A 15,068-nucleotide genomic window follows, 5' to 3' on the forward strand; every position below is an offset into this window, starting at 1 on the left:
GAATGCCCCCAACAAGAGAAATTAATTCTAATCAGTAGATATTTAAAGGAGGAGATGGGCTAAAATGGGCTAAAAGTCTTTAGCTCCTTCTGCTGAGAAGTGGCTTCATAATGAGACTCAGTTGCCCCCAGCAATCTGGAAAGAGGAATCCATCTCCATCCAGACCACTCTGATTGGTTTTCTCCTTCATGAGTTGGGTTACTCCAAACTCCAATGAAGGGGTGCAAGGACATGCATGGGCTCATTGCTTTCCAGGCAGGAGTTTACCTAGATTAGATTCTGTTTATACTCTAAACAGAAGTAAGGCTCCTAGTTGGGTAGGGTCCTGCCCAAGATTGAGGATCATGTTCCCAGAGGATTAGGGATAATAAATCTCTTCTATTAGCTATGTCCTTCAGAGACTGGCTGACCAACTTACAGGGGCTGGGTCCTACATGAGGAAATGAAAAGGCTGGATCTTAATTAATAATACATTATTAATATAATAGAAAATAATCATCTCTCAATGGGTTGTCATAAGAAAATGGTATTAGAGTTATTTCATAGGTCTCCAGTGGGCAGAAGTAGGACCAACAGAAGGATGTTTGTGCCAGGCTGGTATTAATGTAAGGAAGAACTTTTTAACAGTTAGAGTTCAATGACAAATGGAATGGACTTCCCTGTAAATTCTCTGTTACTAGAACATGATTTATTTGGTTAAAGGGAACTCCCAGATAAGGGAAATTCCTTCCACCACCTAAGTATAACAATTTCTCTGTAACATACCCATAGAGTTGAGTAGAACACTAATAGATTAAGAAATTTATTCAGGGTTAAAAAACCAGCATGAATTAGAGTCAGAACTTGAACCTAAGTTTTCCTGGCGTTAAGTATGGAGCTTTATGAACCAAGCTACATTGCTTCCAGCAATGATGTTATTACCCCCTTTATTGTGGAACCTAGTGTACAAGGAAAGGCTAAGTAGTCCCTTCTTGAGAAAGATGAAGAAGGAATTTTACCTCTGATAGGGGTTTAGTTTTGCTTACCTCTAAGATCTATTCCAATTTGAAATACTAAATCAGAGACTTCATGGGAAATTATTGTCTCTATGTTTTTAGATCTATAAAGGGTAGTTTACACTTAAGATGCAAAAACAGTTTTGTTGTTGTACAGTTGGCTTCTATGGTTGACTCTGGAGATGGACAGGTAACCATGTAGAGGAAAGAGCAATGGATTTGTAGTCAGAGGAGGTGGGTTCATATATTCATCATGCTACTCACTACCTGCATGAACTGAGGTAAATCTCTTAGTACCCCGGGGCATCAGTTTCTTCTTGGGTAAAATGAAGGGGTTGGATTAGAAATCTTTAGAGACTGTCTTCAGCTCTAATATGCCTCTATCAAAATTGTAAGGCTAAAATTAGGCTTTGGTATGACTTCAAAAGATATTGGACTGTTATCTAGGCTTTAAATTTGTATTTTGTGATCACTAAACAAATTCATTTCCATTTAAAATAAGACATCCACTCACTTCCTTATTAAAAAAATACACAAAAAATTACAAGACTTAGAATGTGAGTATATTTGGAACCATTTATAATAATCTGATTAGAATGATTTACAATGAGCTAGCCTTTAACCTGAAGCTAAATTTGACAAAAGAACTTACTATTAAATATTTTTATCAGGCATGCACTGTTACATTTCTCCATGGGGAAAGGGACAATATTCATCTTTTAGCCTGGGAAGGAAATTAGAGCAAAGGAAAATTCTTCCTTCTTTCCTTCCTTTCTTTTTTATTTTCCTTCTTCCTTCCTTCTTTCCTCTTTCCTTCTTTTCTTTCTTCCTTCCATCCTTCCTTCTTTTGATCCTTCCTTAATTTCTTCCATCCTTCCTTCTTTCCTTTTCCCCTTCCCTTCTTATTTCCTTCCTTTTCTTTCTTCTCCTTCCATCTTCCTTCCTTACTTTTCCCCTTCTTCCCTTCCCTTCCTTCTCTAATAGGTCAATGATTCTTTATGCTTTGGTGGTTTATCTCTGCCACAGAGAACATTGTTATTTTCCTGGCACCACACCCTAGTCCTCTACTCTACCACTAGGATTTCTCCAGTTCTCTTCTTTTTCTTTCTCCTCTTCTCAGGATTTCTGTTTCCTATGATGAAAATTCTTTTCCTTCTGGTACCCAGCTCTTGGGGCAGAGGAGGAAACTTAGTTATGGTCAGATGGACTTACGTTTGCTGTTGTCTAAACAGTATATCGGAGAGTATAAGTTTGCAGGCCTCTGAACCCTGCTCCTCTTGCCTCTATTCCACAATAATGAAATAATTGGCTCATCATCTCCAATGACTTCCCTTCAAGTTACCAGTGGTTTTGCTAAGAACCCCAAAACTCTCCATATCTCTTTCACATAGTATCTCAGGTATATGGAGTAAGCAACACAGACTAGGGGTTTTCTGAAGCCAATCGTAGCTTACCTTTGCCCTGTGCAGCACTTTGCTCTGGGCTACTTAGAACACTGCCAGCAAACACTGACATCCTAGTGCTTTTTGCCACCTGTATTATATGCGTGCCCAGTCTTGGTTCTTAACATCCAATCTTTGCTTTATTACTTCCATTTCTTTTACAAAAGGCTGAGGATTTCTCTCTCCCTGACTTTCCCTGATAAGCTTCTTTGCTAAAAGGCATACAATGAGACTATTGGTGCAAATTACTGAGCAGATAATGTTGTCTGACATTAAGGTCAATGGTGTTGTTTGCAATAGGGAAGCAGTTAAATTTAAATAAAAGATTGTTCAAATTAGAGAAACTGAAAGTTATTGGCCAGGCACAAAGGATAAAATTATAAATATGCTAACAAATCCTTCCATCATAATAAACGGATTCATTGTTAATAAAGTATTGAAGAACTTAAGCATATAGCTAAATATAGTGAGCATAGGGCTTTGCAAATTATTATCTTGTACTTTGAACTTTCATTCCCACACCTGTACCATTTAAGAAACAAATTTCATAAATATTATTGATTCTGCTTACAGAACCACTGGAGTGGAAAATATTTGTTTTTTACTTTCCTTCCATTTGGTTTAAAGGAATTTGGGAGATACTTTGGATTCAACTCATGAAGAAAATCATTCTGGAGTCAACAGGAGTTCTTCCTATCCATTTTTGTTTGTTTGTTTCTTTTGTTGTTTTTGTTTGCTTTTTAATTGCTTTGACTGCAAAATGTACATGCTATTCACAAAGAGGGGAGAGATACTATTTCTCTAGGTTATTCATAGGCAAGTAAAAAGACATTTTGCACTGAAGTTTATTCTAAGCTTTGCGAGATCATCCCATGTTGGCTACATCTACAGACATTACTGAAAAGCCACCTTTAAAATTTTGGTTAAGTATAGTAAAAGGCTCCCACCATTTTTTCTCACGTGCACACAAACCTGGCATAAGCCCAGTTCAGACCTTTTCTCCTCTCTCCTTTTATTTACATGAAATACAAAATGTATTCAGGTTCAGAAATCACTGGGATATATTGTTTCCTTATGTAGTTTTGCTAGCAAGTGCCCAAGGAAAAAAGGGATTATATGAATCAGGCCCAGTGGCTGCCTTCCCCAACATGATTATTTATTGAGTTTTATTATTATTATTCTATTGAACATGGTTATATTTTCATTTGATATTTCCATTTCATTTCATACTTCCAATCAATCAATAAGTATTCATTTGTAGCTAAATATTTGCTCTGGACTATATTAGTGACTGCGGAATGTAACGGAAAAATATGACAGAGTACCTGGTCTCGTGATGCTTACAGCCTAATTGGTCAGAAAGACATACTAGAAGAAGAATACAAAATAATGTGCAATAAAAGGTTTAATTCTGTAGTACGATTGTAAAGGGAGAGCATCATAGAAGAACTTTTTCAGTCAAGCATTCTGAAACATATCCTTGTACTTGCATTCATGATCTTATAAAGACCCTCAGAATCTTTGTGTTGAATGGAACCTCAGGGTTCATCTCACCTAACTCACATCTGCACAGTAATCCCCTCTACTATATCCTCCCCAGGTCTCAGCTTCTGTTATCAGTCTTCAGTGATGAGAACCTTAATACTTGTCCCTATTCCCTCTTCCCCTTCTGATGAGTTCTAATTGTTAACATGTTTGTCTCTATTTCAACCTGAAATCCTACTTGGTACAATTTCCAGGCAAGCAGCATGGGATATTTGAAAAAAGTCCTGGATTTGGAGGCAAAGAACCTATGCAGAGGAACTGGGTTCATATTCCAACTATGTTACTTACTACTTGTGTGACCTTGGGTGGTCTCATCAACTCTCTGGGCCTCAATTTTCTCATTTGTGAAATGGGGAATAGATTGAACCACATGACCTCACAAGTCTGGTCCAGCTACTAATTTTGTGGTGTTATGATCCCATCCATTAGTTTTAATTCAGCTCTATGGGGATAAGCAACAAAACTGAAATCTTTCTCCCACATGACAGACTATCAAATATTCAAAGACAGTTAAAATAACCTACCCCTGAATGCTACTCTTCTCCAGGTTAACTATCTCTTGCTCATTGTCATGTAGCATAATTTCCAATATCTCCCCCTCTCTTCCCATCCTTATCTCATGCTTGTGCTAACACACAAGTATTAGCATTTCATGCTATTGGTGCTGTAGTTATAGGTCTTAGAGGTTTCATTTTAGTCCTCTAGGGGAGTGTGTTGCATCCCATTACTGGATAAGTAACTAAAGCTTAGGATAATTTTCAGACAAAGATATTTCCTTTTCTTTAGGAAAATATGCCTTCGTGACTAGCCCAGAGATAGAGAACCTGCAACTTTGGCCTTCTAGGTCCTTGGATGTAGCTGTTTGACTGAGTCCAAGTTTCACAGAACAAATTATTTTGTTAAGAGGATTTGTTCTGGGAAGTTTGGATTCAGCCAAAGGGCCACACTTGAGGATCTAGAGGGCCACACCTGGCCTCTAGGCCACAGGTTCCCCATCCCTGGACTAGTCCCAAATGTTATCAGCTCATCAGTTAAGACTCTGAAAAGCTGTGATTTGGATATAGTCAAGTTCACTCCTTGCTACCATATTAAATAACATAAAGGAAGACCCAAAAGTTGGAGTAAGTGAGAAGCTTATACTAGTGAGAAGCACTGGGCATAAAGTGATAGGCTTGAACTTAGGAAGACTTGCTTCAGGCAGTTACTAGCTTTGTAAGCCTGGACAATCTATAAGATCATAAGGTGGTATGCACAAGATAAATTCAGTGTGGAATCAAAAAAATCCAGAAAATTCAATCCAAATATTTTTATTTTCTAAATGAGTTACAAATAGCCCCTATGACCTTGGGAGATCTGTGTTTCAGGAGACACAATTTATAGTTTAACTTGGGTCCTAACTATACCCAAAGGGTTATAAAAATATGCTGTGTGATGACTAATGTTGATAGACAGCCCTTCTCAGCAATGCAAGGATCTAAAACATCTCCAAAGGTCTCATGATGGAAAATGCTATCCACATCCAAAGAAAGAACTATGGAGTTTGAATGCAGATCAAAGTATACCATTTGCTATTTTTTTCTTCTGTTTTATTTTGTTTCCTCTTTCTGGTGGTTCCTCCTATTGTTTCTAATTCTTCCTTACAACATGACTAATATGAAAATATGTTTAATAGCAATGTATATGTACAGCCTATATCAGATTGCTTGCCATCTTGGGGTGGCAGAGGGTAAGGGAGGGGGAAAAAATTTAAAACTCAAAAGCTTATGGAAGTGATTGTTGATAAATCAAAATAAATTAATAAAAGAAATTTTAAAAAAAACTTATGTCCTATACAGCTACATTTAGGGATTTATGAATACTGTCTTCTCTTTTGTCTCTAGTAATCAATAGACTCCTCTAGGGGAAATGAAGCAGGACACCTCTGAAACTTACTTCCCCAAATGAACATTAATGGACTCTACTGCTCAAACTCTCCATCTCCCTTTTCTCTAACCTCACTAGATCTACAATCACATGTATAAAGACTTGGGATTAGGACATGACACCTGACCCTCAACTTTCATTCATAGTGAAACATAGCCCTTCTTCATTTCCTATTAGAATTGATAATCCATAATATATAAGCCAAGGGTAAAAGGCCTATCTCAGCCACATCAATATTCAGTTTAATCCAGCTGTCATGAAATTTATACCATGTGAAAGGTAACATAGGAGAGTGGATAAAGAGTTAACTTCAGAGTCAAAATAGCCCAGGTTTAAAACAAATACTGTCTGTATGACTTGGGGAAATACATTTACCTTCTTGGTGTCAGGTATCTCTCTAAAGTCATAAGTTTTAGCATTGTTGCTGACATGCACTGATAGAGAGAGAGCAGGGACAAATTAGGGGCATACAGAAGCAAGCAGTCAATATGATTTGAGCAATGAAGTCTATGCCATATAAAGATCTGTTGAAAGAACTTAGAATATTTAGCCCAGACTAAAGAAGACTTAAGGTGATCATATTAGCTCTTTTCAGAAGAGTTGTCACAAGCAGAGGATTAGATTTATTCCACTTAGTTCCAGAGGGTACGTGTAGAAGTAATGAGTGGAAAGTGAAGAGAGGCAGATTTAGACTCAATACTTGGAAAAACTTCCTAAAAATTGGAACTGTCCATGAATGACATAACTTGTTACTTCCTGGAGAGGTTCAAGCGGAGATGGGATGACTACTTATAGGTCTTGGAAGCTATAAATTTAATTAGATCATTCTGAGGTATCTTTGAGATCTGAGATGGGTGGTTTCATCATTCCATGAGTCACTCATTGCATGCTTCTACCCTCTTGTACTCCACAAGCCTTCTGATGCTTGAAGACACTATCTCCTTTCTGTATTTTTGTCCTCATACAAAATTTGTCTTCATGTAACTTGTATCTGGCCGCATTCATTTACTCATTCAACAATTAAAGAAATTATTAATTATTGATTCATGCGTTCTTTTCATAGCCCAGTTGCTCTACTTTGAATGAATGCCAACTTGTCAACATCCCGTTAAAATGTGGTTCTGAAAACTGAACACAGATGTATTCTAGGTGTTCTAGATGTAATCTTAACAAAAGTGAAATTATTTCCAAGGATTTAAAGACTATTCTTCAAAGACTACATTAACTTATTGTTGTTGTTTGTGTGGGGACACACTCTTAGCTAAAGTTAAGCTGGTGATCAATTAAAACCCCATATGTTGCCAGTAAGCCAGGTTCTCCCATCCCATAGATGTGCGACTAATGTTTTCCATCCATGTAAGTGACTTTACAGCTGCTGAATTTCTTGTTGCTGGCTTAATTATTGCATTCCATCCTAATTCTAGGTAACTGAGAAAAGAGAAGGGAAAAGGATTTAAATGGGAAGTTTTTTCTAGTTGATAGAAATAGAACTGAAATAATGCCAAAATGAAGAGAGATTACAATCAATGAGGAAAAAAAAATGACTTTGGATGGTGGAAATTGGGACCAGAAAGGAAGTATAAAGACATGAGAACATAATAGTTGGGGCATGAGGGAGAAACAGCTGGAAGAGGGGCAATCTGCACAGATGGTCTAACCATTGTTAAAGCAGCCCATCTCCAGAAAGCCATCTGTCCATGTCATGTCTCCAATATTGGATTTTTAGTGGTTTAAGATATTCCAGTCAAAGAGGAGAGAAAATAAAAATGAACTGAACTGAACTGTGTTCTCTGTCCCATATTAGATACTAAAACTGAGTTATGTTTCCATATATTCCCAGTTGGCCTATAATCACTTTCAAGGTTTTTATTTATGACAGGCATCCAAGAAAGGAGTGCTAATGCATAAAATTCCTTAACAGTATTAAATAGGCTAAAAGTTATTAGATTTACATTATTATTGCAACAATATTTTATATTTCCATTTTAAAATTTCTCATAAATCTAAGGGGATTGTCAATTTAATTAATGTTCCTGCCCAATAAAATTACATGTGAAATCATGATTTTGTGACATTAATGAAGTTTGCTTTTCTAGTACAATTGGAATGAGCAATTGAACAAAGTTCAGGAAAATACATTAACATCAGGTCAACTACTTCACATTACTAAGAAAGAACCCATACATCCATGACGTGTAAACTGAAACCTTGAGTTGTTTTTATGTTTTTTTTTCCTTTCCTCCCAGAAAAAAATACAGCTTTATCTGAAATTTCAATGGCTCCCCAAAAGACAAGAAGAGTCAGGATGGTTAAAAACCAGATTATTTTCTAGTATTCATTAGCTAATGGCTTAATCTGTGCCAGGGAAAGTGGCCTTCTCTTGAAATATGAAGGAGCAAAGATTGTCACATTTAGAATCATACCATGCACACACATATATGTCTCAGTTGGTAATCCTGCAGAATTATGAGATATGGTTATTGAATATAGAAAAAGTAAAGCTCCTTAGTCCTTACCTTAGGCTATAAGAAAATTTCCCAGTCAAGCAAGAAGCTCAGGACTGGCCTCAGCTGGAATTCCAGTGCCCATTTCCAACTAAAAGATACATAGTCCTTGCCCATGAAGAGCTCACTTTAGTCATATTACCATAATTAGGAAAGTAAGACTACTCCACTTACATGTGAGAGCCGCTTTCATCCAGTCCCTGAGTCAGCCTGAGAATAGGTGAGACAATAGGGGTCAGGGACTCAGACTTCTGGCAGACTAATAGCAGAGACTATTATCACAGACTATGGCCATCCTCGGGCAGAGGTAGCTAAAAATGCATTCCACATAGTTTGTTATAGGAGCCTGAAGATCAGCAAAGAGATTGGCATGGAGATATGGGAGTGAGTGAGATTTTTGAGAGAAATGGCATGGAGAGAAAACAAATAGTCTAAGAAGAGAAACTTGGAAAATACCAAAAATAAAGTATGGAAAGTATAGACAGGGAAGGACTGGCTAGAAGAGAAGATTATGGTATTTCAGAAACTGAAGGAGGAAGAAGATGAAAACAGAAAAAAGCCCTTTGGATTTGCATAGATAGATAAACAGACAAGGAGAGAGAGAGAGAGAGAGAGAGAGAGAGAGAGAGAGAGAGAGAGAGAGAGAGAGAGAGAGAGAGAGAGATTAGATAGATGAATGGATAGGTAGATGGATGTATAAGTCACACACAACTATCTTGGACTGCAGTAACAAAAGTATAGTCAGTATTATACATCTGCTCTCAGACCATTAGCTCCACATTAAACACTGGTTTCAGAGTCAGATCCTCTACTCTGTCTGTCCTAAAGTCTCTTTCTAGCCCTACCCTAAGTCCTGATGTCCTGGATTTTCATACTTAGTCTATGACACCTTGCAGTTCTGATATATTTGTAAGTGTTTACGTAGGCACATGTGTGTATCTAACCCAATAAGAAAATAGTAAAACTCATTAACAAAAGAATACAGAATTTAGGGTAGGTTTGTTGTTAGGACATTTCTACATGGGAATGAAGTGAACCTCAATTAAAGGAATAAAAGAGCAGAAACAGGGCTTTGTTAATGGCGTATGTATTGACAATAGGGAAAAAGAAAAGGAAGATAAATGGGACTAGGTAAGATGGAGTAAGGTAAAGGAGTATTATGGAATGTGTAACAACTGTAATAACTCCTGAATCACATTATTGAAATGGATACAGTGATTTTTATCAACATTCTGGTTGAATAAACATGAGTGATAAACTAATGAAATTTGTACATGGTGAAGCCTATAGAAAATCACTGAAGGCATAGTCAGACAGAAAATGAACCCAGTAAAGAATGAGATCAAACCTGATGGATCAAGCACAGAAGCATGCAAACCTCTACTTCCCAACTCTTTCAGAAAAGGTAACAAAGACAGAAAAAATATTGACAAGGAAGGGAGGCATCAGTAAAACTCCATATTACAATGGTATTGAAAGTAGTTTCTAAAACTCCTGCCCACCCACAAGTACATCATCCATTCGAAAAATCTGTATTGCTCCTCCCTAAGGGAGCATTTAGTTTGGTAAACTAAAGCAGCACATGACATAACATGACTCTTGAGACTGGAAATGAATTCAGCTTTCAAAAATTCCTCACTTGTAGTCATGAAATGACTTGAGCGTTGGCACAGTCTCACATTGCAAACCTAATACAATCATCTGCATCTTATTTCTGGTTTAGGAGAAATCTTTATTGACAATGATTTTCCATAAAGATTCATCAGTCTTGTTTACTGTTCTAATTATTGTTCTAACATATTTGGTATTATTTTCACAATATATTATCTATCTTTTATATACCTCTGTTTTGGAGAAGGAAATGGCAAAACCATCCAGTACCTTGCCAAGAAAACTTCAAATGGGGTCATAAAGAGTCAGACAGGACTGAAATGATTGACCACCTCCACCAACAATTAGTTATGCCATTTTCAATTACTCTGACACTCTTTCCCTCTTCTCCGTCTGTTTTGACATATCCTGCAAGGGCCATGGCCAATTCTACTTAATCTTTGACTCATTCTCAGACAACCCTAACCTCTCTTTGACCTTTAGACACTTTTATTGTTTGAAATTATTCGATTCTTGTAGGATTATTTACCTCTTTTCCTGCTCATCCCACACCTCCCCAACCACACTAGAAGATCTTTGAGGGCAGGTACTACCTGATACTTCCATTCATTCTAAATAGAAATTAACAGTAAATTGTACCTAGAAAGTGCTCAGCAAAAAGCTGAGTGATTGACAGTGGCCTAGAGAAAGACTATTTTAGCTCCTCAAAAGACATTGACTAGCTGATTTGTTTAAAACCTCTTAATTTGGCAAAGAAAATAGTTACTCAGTATCTATCTACTGCATGCCACCATCCATGCCCACATTTAGTCTGTTAAAACTTTCTTCGATCATGTAGATGTGACAGAAGTATCTCACACTGATTCTGAATGTTAATTTTTTATACCCAATATTCTATACAAACAGATGTGGCTACTCAAAGTAGATATAATTGTTAGTAATAAGGATAGCAAGGGACAGCATAGCATAATAGCTAGGGAGTCTGCCTTGAAACCAAGAAGTCTTGGGTATAAATCTTGCCTCTAAGACCTTTTGGCAGTGTGACCCTAGACAAGTGATGTAAGATCTTGCACCCCAGAAAATGAGGATTGTTAAGATGTAAAGCAGGTACCAATCTGCTCTGATATGGGAAGTTCATAATGCCATTGAAATCATAGGTCTAGTTAAAAAAATCTATTGGGAGGTGATTAAATATTACATTATAGGATCATGTATAGTTAAACCCGAGTTCAACCCTTTCAATTTGCTAATCCAACTTCCTCATTTTGCAGGTGAGCAAACTGAGGCTTAGAGAAATTACATGACTTACCTGATATCACCCAGGTAATAAACAGCTGAGACAGAATTTGAACCCTGACCCTCTAACTCTAAATATAGAGCTCTTTCCATTATACTATGCTGACTTCTCATTAAAATGATTTACTAAGGAAAATGAATATCCTTTCCTGGATGGTTCTGATCAAAGGAACAAACATGTTCCCTGGATTCATTCATTCAAAAATTATTCATGTTTGCTAGATGATTTGGGCAAGGGTTCCCCCACTATTAGAGCAGGATTTGCCAGAAGATCTCATTCTTAACAGATAAATTCCTTCCCAAGAAGGAGTTAAACAAAGTCAAAGTTGTAGGCCTCACATTACAAAAACTTTGTTATAGATACCTACATCCTTCTCAATTGTTTCCCAAACAATCCATAGAATTGTACACATCTCATGTAGTAATCTCAAGGCTTTGGGAAAATGACAAATTGATCTTACTTTTTAAAAAAGGCAGAGAAAGGTGTCTCTAGTCTAGATGTTTACCTAAGTAGGGGAAGAAGGAGTGATCAAATGACTACTTTGTGAATAGCTCTCTGATTCTTTGTTTTACTGGCTTCTCTGGAATAGGAGGGGTTTCAGGTGCAAATGTAGGTCTTACTCTCTCTGCTACTTTGAGTCAATCACTTATTTTCAGCAATAAAATAGAATCAAATGAATTCACTCACTTCATGGGGCTGTTAAGAGCAACAACCCATTACAGAGGATGTACGTCTATATTATATTATCTAGTCTAACCTGCTAATACATGTACATTCAAAGTTATTGTCCAAAGGGCAGGAAGCAGACCTTTCAAGTGAAAAAAAAAGTTCAATATCAAAAGAAATTTGCTAATCAGCAACCATGAATATTAATAAAATTTATTAAGCCCAGTCATCTCAAATGAGCTGAGTGCAGCTATGTGGCTCAGTGGATAAGTCACTGGGCCTGGAGTCAGAAAGACTTGAGTTCAAATCTAGTATCAGACACTTACTGACTGTGTGACTTTGGGCAAGTCATTTAACCTCTGTTTGCCTCAGTTTCCTCATCTGTAAAATAGGAAAATAACAGCACTACCTTCTAGTGTTGTTGTGAGGATCACATGAGATAAATATAAAGCACTTAGCACAGTACCTGATTAATAGTAAGTGTTATCCAAGTGTTAGTTTATTTGTAGTAGGCATTCTATAAAAAATTATTAAGCAGGTACTCTGCTAGATGCAGGCTGACATAGCTTCTATACTTTTTAAATTCCTCATTTTTGTTATTGTTGTATTTCAGTTAAACTTCATTAAATCGAGATACCGCAGGTCAACAGTTTTGAGTATATATAGTACATGATGAAGTTCTTTACTTTAAGAAGCTTATCATCTAGGTGAGAAGATAATAATACTAGTAACATATTTATAAAGCTCCTTATAAATTCTTTTCACTTGATCTCCCAAATAATGTCAGAAATTTAGTGCAAGTGGTATTATCTGTATTTTGCAGTTGAAGATACTTGAAAATAAGAGATGCTTACAGTTATTTAGCTACTGAAAAATGGAAGTGGAATTCCAACCTCAGTCTTTGGATGACAGCGTTCTTTTCACTATGCCCAACTGCTTTATATTAACACACACGAAACATCAACCACAGAGGATAACAAAACACTGGACCAATTCAAAATGACAATAGAACGACAGACTAAATTGGGTAGCAAAGACTATATTTACTGTGATCATACAGAGAAGTTCATATTTAGCCTTATGGTTCATTTAATGACAGTTCTAATTAATTTATCTGATCCTTTCCAATGAGTTAGCTGATAAAACAGGGGACAGAGAAATGAATCTTTAATGTTGGCATTTCAGGTATTAATTAATTCCAACCAAGCTGAAAGCAGATGCAGGCAAGGATAGAGGAAGGGAGATAGGACTCACCTTTCCCCAAATGTCCTTCCTTGGAAGGGGCCCTTAAAATATTCCAAATTTAATGAAAACCAACAAACCCCATGAGTATTTCAAATGCAAAATTAAACACAAATAGATGATTTTACATGAATACATCATACATCATACATCAATATCCATACGTATTACGTGCTTTAAATATATTATGTACTTCTAAATAATGTATACATTTATATCATTACTATATATTACATATAAATATATATGTGCACACAAATGTATGCATATTATATATATATATATATATTCAACCTATTATTTTCAAACCTGTCCATCTCCTATTTCCTTCTATCATCTATCTATCTATATCTTCTATTTTCTTCTGAATTTCCTTCTACACTTTTTTGAACAGTTTTTAAAATATCTCAATGCACCTCTTCTTTTTCCTTTTTTTTTTTGTCAATTCAAGAAATACTTATTAGGTGTCTAGTGTTCTAGGCACTGAGAAACAAGTACACTAAGACATGAAAGATATGTGTTTTTACCATGTAGGAAATGATCATTATGGAAATATGCTTAACACACATCCCAATGAGCCTCTGACTTGGAAGATAAATCCTAGGGTTGCTTTAAGGCACAAAGATGTTAGAAGACTAGTCCAAGGTCAAAGCCAGAATGTGTCAGAGGCAAGATCTGAATCCAGGTCAACCTCTCTCTAAGCCTGGTACCATACCCTCTAAAATAGAGTGTATCAAGGAAAATAGATATTAAGATTATAGAGTATCACAATAAAGTAATTTACAAAATTAAACCAAATCTTATTGATCTAGGATTTACATCATAATAATTGATCTGTAGAGAATATATGCAGATATCACAAGAGACTTGAGATGCTATCGGCAGATATTTCACCTTTATTTCTCAGAAGAAGCAACAGACACGATGAGGGTCAACGTTGAAATCAGAGTTAAAACCCAGGTCCCCTATTGTGTATGTTCTACAACATCACAAAACTCTATAACCTCTGAGTAATTTTGTTTTTTATATACTCCTTCACCCTTATACTTCTAATAACTTTATTTTCTTTTACTTTTCAACTGAAAAAGATGAGGTTTCCTAATTTTTAAATTATTTATCAACTTAAAACTCTTTAATTGAAGGAAATGATTGTTTCTATACATCCAACGATATTGCTTTCAAAAAGAGAAATTCTCACATTATTTTCTTAAGAATACATGAGGGATTTTTAAAAAATGAGTAGAATGAAGACCACCTCAGTATTAAAAATTATTAAGTACAAACTGTATGCAAGGCACTGTGCTGAGCGCTTTACAAACATTATTTAATTTAATCCTCATAATAATCCTGGAAGGTATGTGCCATTATTACCCCTGTATTAAAGATCAGGAAACTGAGGCAGAGAGAAAGCAACTTAAACAGGGTCACTCTACCAGTGTCTTAAGACAGATTGGAACTCTCATCTTCCTGGTTTTATCCACTGTGCCTTCTTGCTACCTCCTAAGTAACCTTAAGAGGTCTTCTAGTCCAATCTGTACCTGAATTATTCACTAATCCACCCTACCAAACCCACCAATAAAAAGTGTGGGGGGACTTGTAATAAACAAGCATAGTCAAGCAGAGCAAATACACACAGTGGTTCTACCCAACAACGAACATCTCCTTCAGTAACTTGAATTCATCACCGCTCAGTCAGAACGTGAATGACATGCTTCACACAGGTCCTTTGGAGAACTGGTTACTCACGGCTCTGCTAATAATTCTTAAGGGTTTGGAAGTTATTTTTCCTTTACAATGTTGTAAACATTCTGCAAGTTTTATTCCTAGTTCTGGTCATTTCACA

Source organism: Phascolarctos cinereus, unplaced genomic scaffold (assembly GCF_003287225.1).
Source record: "Phascolarctos cinereus isolate Bilbo 61053 unplaced genomic scaffold, phaCin_HiC Scaffold_1;HRSCAF=81, whole genome shotgun sequence".
Taxonomy (NCBI): domain Eukaryota; kingdom Metazoa; phylum Chordata; class Mammalia; order Diprotodontia; family Phascolarctidae; genus Phascolarctos; species Phascolarctos cinereus.